We start from the raw sequence: 10,794 nt of genomic DNA, 5'->3' as shown, positions 1-10,794 counted from the left end.
TTATCCCTGATTCTAATCCTAATCCCCCCTCTAACCTTGTCACATTCCCTAAACAAGGTTAGCCAACTCCTAAGCTAATCCCAATCCCTCTTCTAATCATGTGCACAACTTAAGCAAGGGTTAAGAATTGCTAACCCAAGCCAAAGTCAACAATCTCATCCTCATCCCAACCATCTCTATTTATGACCCAACCATCTCTATTTGACCCAACCATCCCCATTTATTGCTCAACCTCCCTCATTACTCCTTTGCCCAACCCATATCCTACCCTGTCACATCCAATCACCTTGTGACATGTGTCACCTCCTAATTGGCTTTAAACAAGCACAATCCATGTGCTCCCCTTTGAGTGCATCCTAGCCCTCCCTCACCATCTTGCCATCCCTGCATCCTAACCGTCCATCCTTCCACCCCTTGGACTATAAATAGAAGCTTCTCCCTTCACTAAAATCGTCCACTTTTGAAGCAAACTTATAATGCTATTTTGAGAGCCTAAAAACTACCAAAATACTATTATAATGTTGAAACCCCTCCATACCTTCATTGTTGAATCATTCATCCACACCCATATTTGATTATCACTCATCCACTTGGAGCTTGAGCACATCGTGAGCATACATCCGCTATCCATCAGGGACACAGCTTTGTCATCATGAGAAGCACTTGAGGAGTTTACCATCTTTGGTCTACTTTCCTCAATTTTGTCTTCTTTGGTCCTATCTTAAGTGTTTATTTGTTTTTAGTATTGAGAATGCTTTTTATAGATTAGTGTTCATTTTACTCTACTAAAATAGGTGATAGGGTTTTCACCATAAGATGAATTTTATTTCTCTTTACTTTTGCTACCAAGGTACCACAAGAAGTGGTTTTCACCAAGGCACATTTTCATTTTTATCTTTTATCTATTTGAATTTCTAGAAAGAGCTCAAGTTGTTTGAATGTAGATAGTGATCCTATAGGAAAGATAAGTCATGATAAGCCAAGACCATAGAACGGTATGCTCAAAGATGTTGATAGGGTGATGAAAGAGAAATGGTATTAGGAAGAGTATATGGAGGATAAGAGTTCATGTATAGAAAGTAAGTGTAAGCTTTAGAAGATTTCATGAGGGTAGATGAAATATTAGACAAGATCAACATTAACACACACCTTGAAGTGTGTTGGAATGATGGAGGAATCATGGATGAAATAACTTGAGGTTTAGATGTACGGGGTAGTAGGAGAATTTTAGAAGAAGATGGAATAGAAGCCTTTGGAAGCTTTTGAGGAAGATGTTTAAAAGAAAATGGAGTGGAAGCCTTTGGAAGCTTGAATGTCAATTTTGAAGTATTTTCAATATTCAAGTCTTTCAAAAGAGACTTGGGAATCCATATAGCTTTAGATTGTTCTTGTTCTTTGGATGATTGAGAGTGCATTTCTTCAATGATGGATTTAGGAACCCATATTTTCTTTGATTTAGCTCTCTTAATAGTGGACCTTTGGGGTCTCTCTTGTGCATTTTCCTTCTTAGCATTCACATGTCATTTAGATGGGACATAGTGATCTTCATTTTTCAATGGATTCATATGTTTATTCTCACTTCCAAAGGACTTGGGATTTGTGGATGAATAAGGATGATATGACTGGTTTAGATGGATAGATGGGTGAAAATTTATCAAGGATGAGTGTCTTTGTTGATCTTGAGGTATGATGGGAGAGCTAGGAGTAGAAAATCTAGGAGATGAAGGAACACAAGGTCCCAATATAGATGGAAGGTTTGAAGGCTTTAGCTTTGATGGATGAGGACCAAGGATAGACTTAGGAGATGCAAATAGATAGTGGAGAAGGATATCAACATCTTTAGAGTGAGAAACATGGTCAAAGCCATCAATAGACTGATGAGAAGCTTTGATAGGAACAACATTTTTAATAGGAGCACTTGAAGCTTGAGCAAAATTTTTAAGTAGATATGGAAGAGTAGAACATGAGGAGATGCTTTGATCTTGATAAGTAGCTTTGGATAGCATAGGAAGAAAGCTTTTCTCATAATTTTTAGTAAGCTCAAGGAAGTTAGTGGAAGTGGTGTCTTCATCATACTTAGAAGGTGGATAAGATATAGGATATGGAGGGGAAAAACCTTGAAAGAGATGAAAGGGTGCTTGATCTTGATCTTTCTTGACATTTACAACTTTTTCTTTTTGAGAGTCCTCCTAACATGGAGCCACTTCTAAGGACAAGGGAGAATGAAGAGTGAATGGAGTAGTGCTTGGATCTTTAGGTTGGTAGCATGGAAAATATTTGCAGCCAAGTGAAGGTTAGCTTGAGTTACTTTTAGATGTAGCCCTTGAGGATAGGCATAATGTACGTGAAAAGCATTCTGTTCTTTTTTTGATAGAGGCATGTTGGAAAGATTTGAAGTATTTGGAGGTGCATGAGTATTAGAAGAAGTGGAAGATGTAATGGAGTCTCTACTAGACATAGGGTCATCAACGTAATCTTTCTCAAGAGAAGTATCTTCACCACATGAGTCACTAGAGGTTCCAAGATCAATAATCTCATCATTAATGAGACCTTGCACCTTATGTTTTAGCTCTATACAATAAAAAGTAGTGTGGTCATTAGATTGATGATAAGCACAATAATCATCCAAGAAAGGATTTCCATAGGAGCTAGATTCAGGCAACATGATGAGCTTCGTGCTAAGAAGTGTTCTCAAAATGTCATCATAAATTTTTTCTAAGGGAGTAAAAGTTCTCTTAAAAATATGTCTAAGATCATTTTGTTGTTTCTCAAGCAAATAACAAGTTGTCATGTCTTCATCATATTGGTCAAAGATAGACTTGTTGTGAAATTTTGGCATATGCTCCAAGGACGTATCATTTTCTAGCTCTCTAAAAAGTTTTCTAGATCTAGTAGGCGAAGACAATTGATGTCTTGAAGTAGAGAATGAACTCGAAAGAGAATCATCTAATGATGTTGTTTATTCCTTGACCATTTTGTCAAATCTAGCATATATTTTTATCAAGCCCTTAGTAAGACTAGTGTAAGTAGGGTTCAAGGTCTCTTCAAGTTTATTGTATTGAGTGTGTAAGATTTGCAATTCCCTAAATAGCTCAAACAACTTAGGATCATCTAGACTTGGTTGAGACTTGATAACACAAGATTTATATCCCATAGTTGTAAATGCAAAGCCAAGCATAAAAGAGCCTAGAAGATAACTTGATGTTCAAACTATAGGAGGCAAAGTGTCCACTTGTCAAATAGAGGGTAGCAGTGAGAAAATGACGTGTCAAACAATGTGTCCAATAAACTTACAAAATGAATGACTCAAGTCAATAGCTAGGCCATAAGCCCAAATAGCCAAGTAGATAGAGCAAGCAAGAACAAGTAAACAAACTTTCCAACCCAAGAGTGTAGTCAAGAAATCAAGGTAACCACTTTAGCAAAAAGATAACTAGCAAGTGGACATAGACCATGAAGATAGAAAAACCAAGAGCACTAAGACCAAAGAGTCACTTGAAGCATGTTCAAGTACTAGATACATAGAAAAAAAAAGTCAAATGATAAGACTCCCCTTAGTAAGCAACACAAAATTTTTTTTACACTTGATGTTTTGACTTGGTTGACAAAGTTTGACAATAGTTGATAGCATAGCAAGTTTGATGTTCAAAAGAAATTTCTTTCCAAGCAAGATAGTGACACATGGAGTAGTTTCAAAAAATCAAGCAAGGGACAAAGCAACCTTGCATGATACAATCATATGCAAAGTCTCAAAAGAAATCCATAGAACAGTCATCATGTGTATGTTCAAAATATTTCCATAGGTCTAGCACATTTGAGAATACATCAAACAATATCTACCTAAAAGTCACGGTTCATTACTCAACAACTTAGCCCATGCTTGATGCTCCTTCGCCTGACACCAAGTGTTTGCTCACAAGAGATATTAGCTTTATCATGGAAGTGCCATAAGCACAACCAAGGGAACATAATTGGTGAGTGTAAAATCTTGGGGTGATCTGGGTAGTCCACTAGGATCGATCCATGCACCAAGGAGTTGAGCGGAAAAATAGAGTAGTTACTAAGTTAGGGTGTTTAGAAAGGGCTTCTATTTATAATGTTCCTCTTGCACCCAATTAAGGGGCACCCCACCTTGCGGTGGGTAATAGACCTCATGACCACAAGAGAACCTTAAGCGTTCTTACCTAGTGATCTCCTTATGGTTGAATTCCCAGAAATGATCACACTAAGAAAAGACAAACACTACATCTACCAAGGTTTTGTGTCCTTGATAGCCTTGAGTTTATAGTGGGGTGGAAGAGCTGAGTAATTTGCTTGTCCCCACTTGGGTCATTCCTCTCAGGTTGTCCAAGAGTAGGCCCTCTAAAGGATTCTAACTAAGACAAATTGGATCCACTTGCAAGAGTCAAGATTTTTGATTCACTGCGAGGGTGAAGAGCTTGATTGCTTCCCCCAAACATGCCAAGAAGATCTAATTATCCGCTTGCTTTTGAAATCCAAAGGTAAGTCAAGATTTTTGATTCACCACAAGGGTGAAGAACATACTCTCCTATCACTAAGGAATCCCAATTGCAAGTTTAATGTGCCTATGGAAATAAAACAACTAGTCAATGCCATACATGGAAATAAAAAAAAGCAAGCACGTTTGTGGGTTTTTATGCTTTGGGCAGCCCTGCAAACAAGTGTTAGTAGCCCTTGTGCATTTGAAGCTTTGAAATGCGTTCTTTTTAGTAATGAAATGAGAAACTCCTTGCAAAGAAACCAAGGTTAGGGCATAACAACCAAGTAAGACCTGCAACAAAAAGTGGTTAGTTCCAAGTTTTCTTCCAACCAAGTGTATGCAAAGAAAGTGCAAGCTAATCACAAATGCTCTCATTTTTACTCTTTGCTTTCGACCTAGTCAACAAGATTAGACTTTTTTGCTATGATTTTGAATCCAAAAATAAAAATGAAAATAAAAGACCCTTCTAAAACTAGAGAGCTTTCCAAAAATGCAAGAAATTCAAAAAATCTCTTCATTTGTGCCCTAGGGATCCATTTTGTCAAAACAGACCAGATTTATCAAATTGAGTTTTTGATCCTTAATATGACCTCAAAATTCAAAACACAAAGAAAGTACCCCCTATAGAATTCAATTTTTTTTTGAAAATGTAAGTTTTGCTAAAAAAGTCACTAATTTGCGACCAGAAACAACTTTTTATGAAAAACAAAGAAAAATTCATAACTAACATAAATCAAGTCAAAATGATTTGAAAATCAGACTGAGACATGACACATAGTCAACCTGCAAAATTTTTTTTAGAACCAAACTCCAAGTGGTTTAGGAGATATGATCAAATCTTAAAAAATCTAGGGTTTTGGCCTTCAAACCAATTTGCATATGGGTTAGCCTTAAAATCAAAGTGAGAATTCTACCAAACCACTTGATTAGATCCAATATGCTACTGTAAAAAATCAGAAATGAGAAATGAAAAAAAATGGAGCTAGAAACTTGATTCAAGCCCTACGGTGGGCGCCAAAAATGTACATTCGATTTGTGTCACACTCTAAACCCTTCTATCCAAATGATTCCATGAGTTTAGAATGATTGAATGCTAGCTTAGAGCTCCCTATCCACAAAGTGAAAGAGAGTATATTTCAAAAATAAGGGCTCTCAACTGAGCCTTAGGAATACTCTTCTTGCTAGTGAACCATGCAACGAGAGGTTTTTTGAGACAAGAGCAAGAATGCAAATGTCTATAATGAGTTCCTTGAATATGCAATGCAAGTATGGAGAAAGCTAGAATGAGAATGCAAAAATGCAACTATGCTAAGCAATATGAAAGTGTTACCAATTCAACTAATTACTATGTGATTTAAGCTATTGCAAAATAAAAGCTAAGCTACATGCAATCATGATTCTAAGCTAGTATGATGGAATGAGAGAATGAAGACAAGAAATATAAATTCTTCTCAAAGCTCCAAGAAACTTGACAAAAAACCTACAACATAACAATAGTCAAATGATGATGGATCCTTTGAGGGGGAAAGCTCTCTCCCTTTTAAAGTCATATGGACGGTAGAGATCAAGATGAAGATGGTGGATGATCAATGATTGAATTCGAAAATAGGAGGGATCCATGTGCACACACAAGTCAACGAATAGATATAAGTTGACTTCCCACATAAGACAAAATTCTAAAAGCCCTTTTCTTTTAATTGTAAAATAGAAAAAGTATTTTATGTATGCACTTTGAGTTAGAAGAATGGGGTCTTTTATTTAATTAAAAGGGGACATGTTCTTTTAATCAAATAATGAACTTAGGATAGCATAGTCAAACTATAAGTTATAATCAAATTAATTGATTATTAGCAATTTAGTCTAGGTAAATGATTAATTAAATTAGCCAAAATGCTAAGAAGGGGGGCTAATAGTCTATATGACTATTTTTAGGTGATTACAAGTATGAACCATGTTATGTTTTTAGTCAAGTGGTATGTCATCATAATTGATTCTAATTTTTGTTCGATTGATTATTGAAGAAGCAATGTATTGCTATTATAATGTAACCATTTCTTTAGTAATACAAAGTATTGTGTTCTGTTTTCTTGGCATATGGCCACAATGGTTTTAATTCACCTAGAATTCTTTGCAAGCTCTCTCAGATTTGACTTTCTTTTAGGATTGAGATTCTATTCACTTTATGGAAAGATAGGAATGTTGTTTATTTTAATCCCAACTTTCTTGACATAAATGTCTCTATGTATAATAAAGATTGTACATGTAATAATATATTGATGCACATTCAAGTTTAGGCTAATAAATTGTCCTTGGAGGTAGCTCATATGTATGAGTAACTACAACATTGAGGTAATAGCCTTTGTACGGTTGCTAAAGTATCATTAATCTTCATTTTTGTTGATTGCACTCCACCTTGTAGGCACCATTATAGTCACAATTCTTTTTCCAGTGGGTCCTAGACGCCACAGTCTTAACCTTGTCATTGCCCTCCTAATAGTGGTGGTGATGAGTGGAGGTGTTGTTTGACTTCTCCACCATGTCATGACTTTTCCACAGGGTGTTCTTCACTTATTGTTGCTCACTCCGTCCCTGTTGCTTTTGACAAACCTGATGTTAACATAGATTCTACTTGGCCTGTTGCCACCTCTTCCAAGAGGATTCCTCACCTCACTTTGACAATTTTGCCTCCCATGAAAGAGAAGGAGAAGATAAAGAAAAATATATTGAAGACAAGTGATCTATTATAGATCCCACCCTGGCCCCACTAATGTATAGGGTAAATATGATCGTTGAGATTCTCCCTCCTTAGTAGACACTACTTTGGTCGCAAGAGGTGGCTTTTGTTATGTTGTGTCCATGTTTTTTTTTTTAATGAATAATTGATGTTTTATGCTTTCTCTATGACTTTCATGGGGTGGCCTTACATCACCCAACCTTTTTTTTTGTGAATATGTACTTTAATATTATAATTTAATAGAGAGAGAGCCCACTGATAACAAAAATATGTTATATTTTTAGAATGTTGAACTTTTCTCTCTAAAGAATTTTCCCCACATCATATTATATATATAATAATCTTTATACATGTTTATTATCTCCTTGCAAACATATTTATAATTATATTAATAAAAAATAAAAAATAAATAAACAAACAACTTATCCTATTTTTTACTAGTAAAACAATCTTTAAAAATAGAAAACAACAAATTATGAACCCCTCATGATACATCTAAAATTAATTTTAAAAATAATAATAACAATACTCTGATGCATGTGGGAAACATGCCAAACAAACTCAAGGATTATGAGCAAAACCTCAGAATGCTTATTGAGGAAAGTGGTAATAAAATGGAACAACTGACTTCCAATATTTGTGTTGCTGCTGCTAGTCTTGGAAAATGCACGAATGAAGAGATTATATCACCAGGGGGTCCAAGCAAGAGAACCAGGCAGAGTTCTAGGAAGTGGGCTCAGGAGGCTGTTGGTGTTTCAGCTGTTGATTCCATTCACGATACTGCAGAGATTGGAAAAGAGGATGTCAAAATGATTAAAGAGCTGTAGCAATTTAGTCTAGGTAAATGATTCATTAAATTAGCCAAAATGCTGAGAAGGGGGGCTAATAGTCTAAATGACCATTTTTAGGTGATTACAAGTATGAACCATGTTATGTTTTTAGTGAAGTGGTATGTCATCATAATTGATTCAAATTTTTGTTCGATTGATTGTTGAAGAAGCAATGTATTGCTATTATAATGTAACCGTTTCTTTAGTAATACAAAGTATTGTGTTATGTTTTCTTGGCATATGGCCATAATGGTTTTAATTCACCTAGAATCCTTTGCAAGCTCTCTCAGATTTGACTTTCTTTTAGGATTGAGATTCTATTCACTTTATGGAAAGATAGGAATGTTGTTTATTTTAATCCCAACTTTCTTGACATAAATGTCTCTATGTATAATAAAGATTGTACATGTAATAATATATTGATGTACATTCAAGTTTAGGCTAATAAATTATCCTTGGAGGTAGCTCATATGTATGAGTTACTACAACATTGAGGTAATACCCTTTGTACGGTTGCTAAAGTATCATTAATCTTCATTTTTTTTGATTGCACTCCACCTTTTAGGCACCATTATAGCCACAACTCTTTTTCCTGTGGGTCCTAGACCCCACAGTCTTAACCTTGTCATTGCCCTCCTAACAGTGGTGGTGATGAGTGGAGGTGTTGTTTGACTTCTCCACCATGTCATGACTTTGCCACGGGGTGTTCTTCACTTATTGCTGCTCACTCTGTCCCTGTTGCTTTTGACAAACCTGATGTTAACATAGATTCTACTTGGCCCGTTGCCACCTCTTCCAAGAGGATTCCTCACCTCACTTTGACAATTTTGCCTCTCAAGAAAGAGAAGGAGAAGATAAAGAAAAATATATTGAAGACAAGTGATCTATTATAGATCCCACCCCTGACCCCATTGATGTATGGGGTAAATATGATCGTTGAGATTCTCCCTCCTTAGCAGACACTACTTTGGTCACAAGAGGTGGCTTTTGTTGTGTTATGTCCATGTTTAAAAAAAAAAAAAGAATAATTGATGTTTTATGCTTTCTCTATGACTTTCATGGGGTGGTCTTACATCGCCCAACCTTTTTTTTTGTGAATATGTACTTTAATATTATAATTTAATAGAGAGAGCCCACTGATAACAAAAATATGTTATATTTTTAGAATGTTGAACTTTTCTCTCGACAGAATTTTTCTCACATCATATTATATATATTTTTAATCTTTATACATGTTTATTATCTCCTTGCAAATATATTTATAATTATATTAATAAAAAATAAAAAAAAAATAAACAAACAACTTATCCTAATTTTTACTATTAAAACAATCTTTAAAAATAGAAAACCACAAATTATGAACCCCTCATGATACATCTAAAATTAATTTTAAAAATAATAATAACAATACTCTGATGCATGTCGGAAACATACCAAACAAACTCAAGGATTATGAACAAAACCTTAGAATGTTTATTAAGGAAAGTGGTAATAAAATGGAACAGGTGACTTCCAGTATTTGCGCTGTTGCTGCTAGTCTTGGAAAATGCACGAATGAAGAGATTATATCACCAGGGGGTCCAAGCAAGAGAACCAGGCAAAGTTCTAGGAAGTGGGCTCAGGAGGCTACTGGTGTTTCAGCTGTTGATTCCATTCACGATACTGCAGAGATTGGAAAAGAGGTTGTCAAAATGATTAAAGAGCTGTAGTAGCAGCTCTCACTGGGTTTTGATCTCTGGTTTTTTGTCTTAGCTTCTGGTCATTTTTGCAGGTTGAGGTTAATGGTTTATGTTTTTGGTCCTATTTACTGATTTTTGTTTGGTATTTAAACTAGGTTCCAGGTCCTTGTAAAACTTGGGTACTTTTATTGGATATTGTTTGTGGTTTCAGGTCCCTGTAAAACCTGATTTTGATGCTATTTTTTCCAGTAGGTTTCAGGTCATTGTAAAACTTGGTAGACTTTAATGCTTTATCTTTTCTGTTTTTGTTAAAAGATTTCGAGACCCTTTCAAAACCTATTTTTACCGTACTCTAAAACAATACTTTGATAAAAATATTTTAAAACATTGTAAACCAATCTAACTTAAAAGTGTTTTAAAATTTTCATCATCATTACATACGCCAAATGCTCAATTTGATACAAGAGGTCAAGTTGTGTGCCCCCGTTGACAACCCATCCCATAAATCATCATTAATTAAACAATAATAAATATCATTTAACAAATCTGATAGATTTAATATTAAGTATCCGACATTAAATTGACGTTTTCTTACGCGTCTCCTCTCCCTTCGTGGCCACTATTTCATGAAAGACAAGAGAAAAGACTTTTAGAATTCTCTATAAATACTGTGATCCGTACAAGCTATGTGTACCGGGAAACGGTTTTCTCAAGGAAAAGTACTGACCGTAAATTTAACCTAATTTCTTACCCTCTTAAATTATTGATTAATTTGGTCAAATGCTTATCTAGATAAGCATAACCCAATTCTAGCTCACAAAAAGAATCTGTCATAAATTCAACGACCATCTCTTGTTCAATGGAGTTAGAAGAAAAGCCCAAAGCCAGTCTCAAAAACAACCAATATGCTCAAGAATTTTTTTCATTCACAACCATGAAGAAAACCAATATGCTCAAGAAATTTTTTCATTGTAATTTGTGGATCAGGGATATTGTAATCCATTAACATGCTCAAGAAATATTTCATTGTAATTTGTGGGTCAGCGACAT

The 10,794-nt window shown here is 35.2% G+C and overlaps 1 pseudogene; it reads left to right on the top strand.

Annotated features, from left to right (window-relative positions):
- Positions 1–9,561: 9,561 nt before the first annotated feature.
- LOC149571411 (potassium transporter 25-like) overlaps positions 9,562–10,794 on the top strand; it is a 156,000-nt pseudogene continuing 154,767 nt past the window's right edge.

The sequence above is a fragment of the Cupressus sempervirens genome, chromosome 2 (assembly GCF_028749045.1).
Source record: "Cupressus sempervirens isolate cs-2001-9-10 chromosome 2, ASM2874904v1, whole genome shotgun sequence".
Lineage (NCBI taxonomy): Eukaryota > Viridiplantae > Streptophyta > Pinopsida > Cupressales > Cupressaceae > Cupressus > Cupressus sempervirens.
The sequence above is the reverse complement of the archived record's forward strand: the minus strand, read 5'-3'. Positions and strand labels throughout refer to the sequence as shown.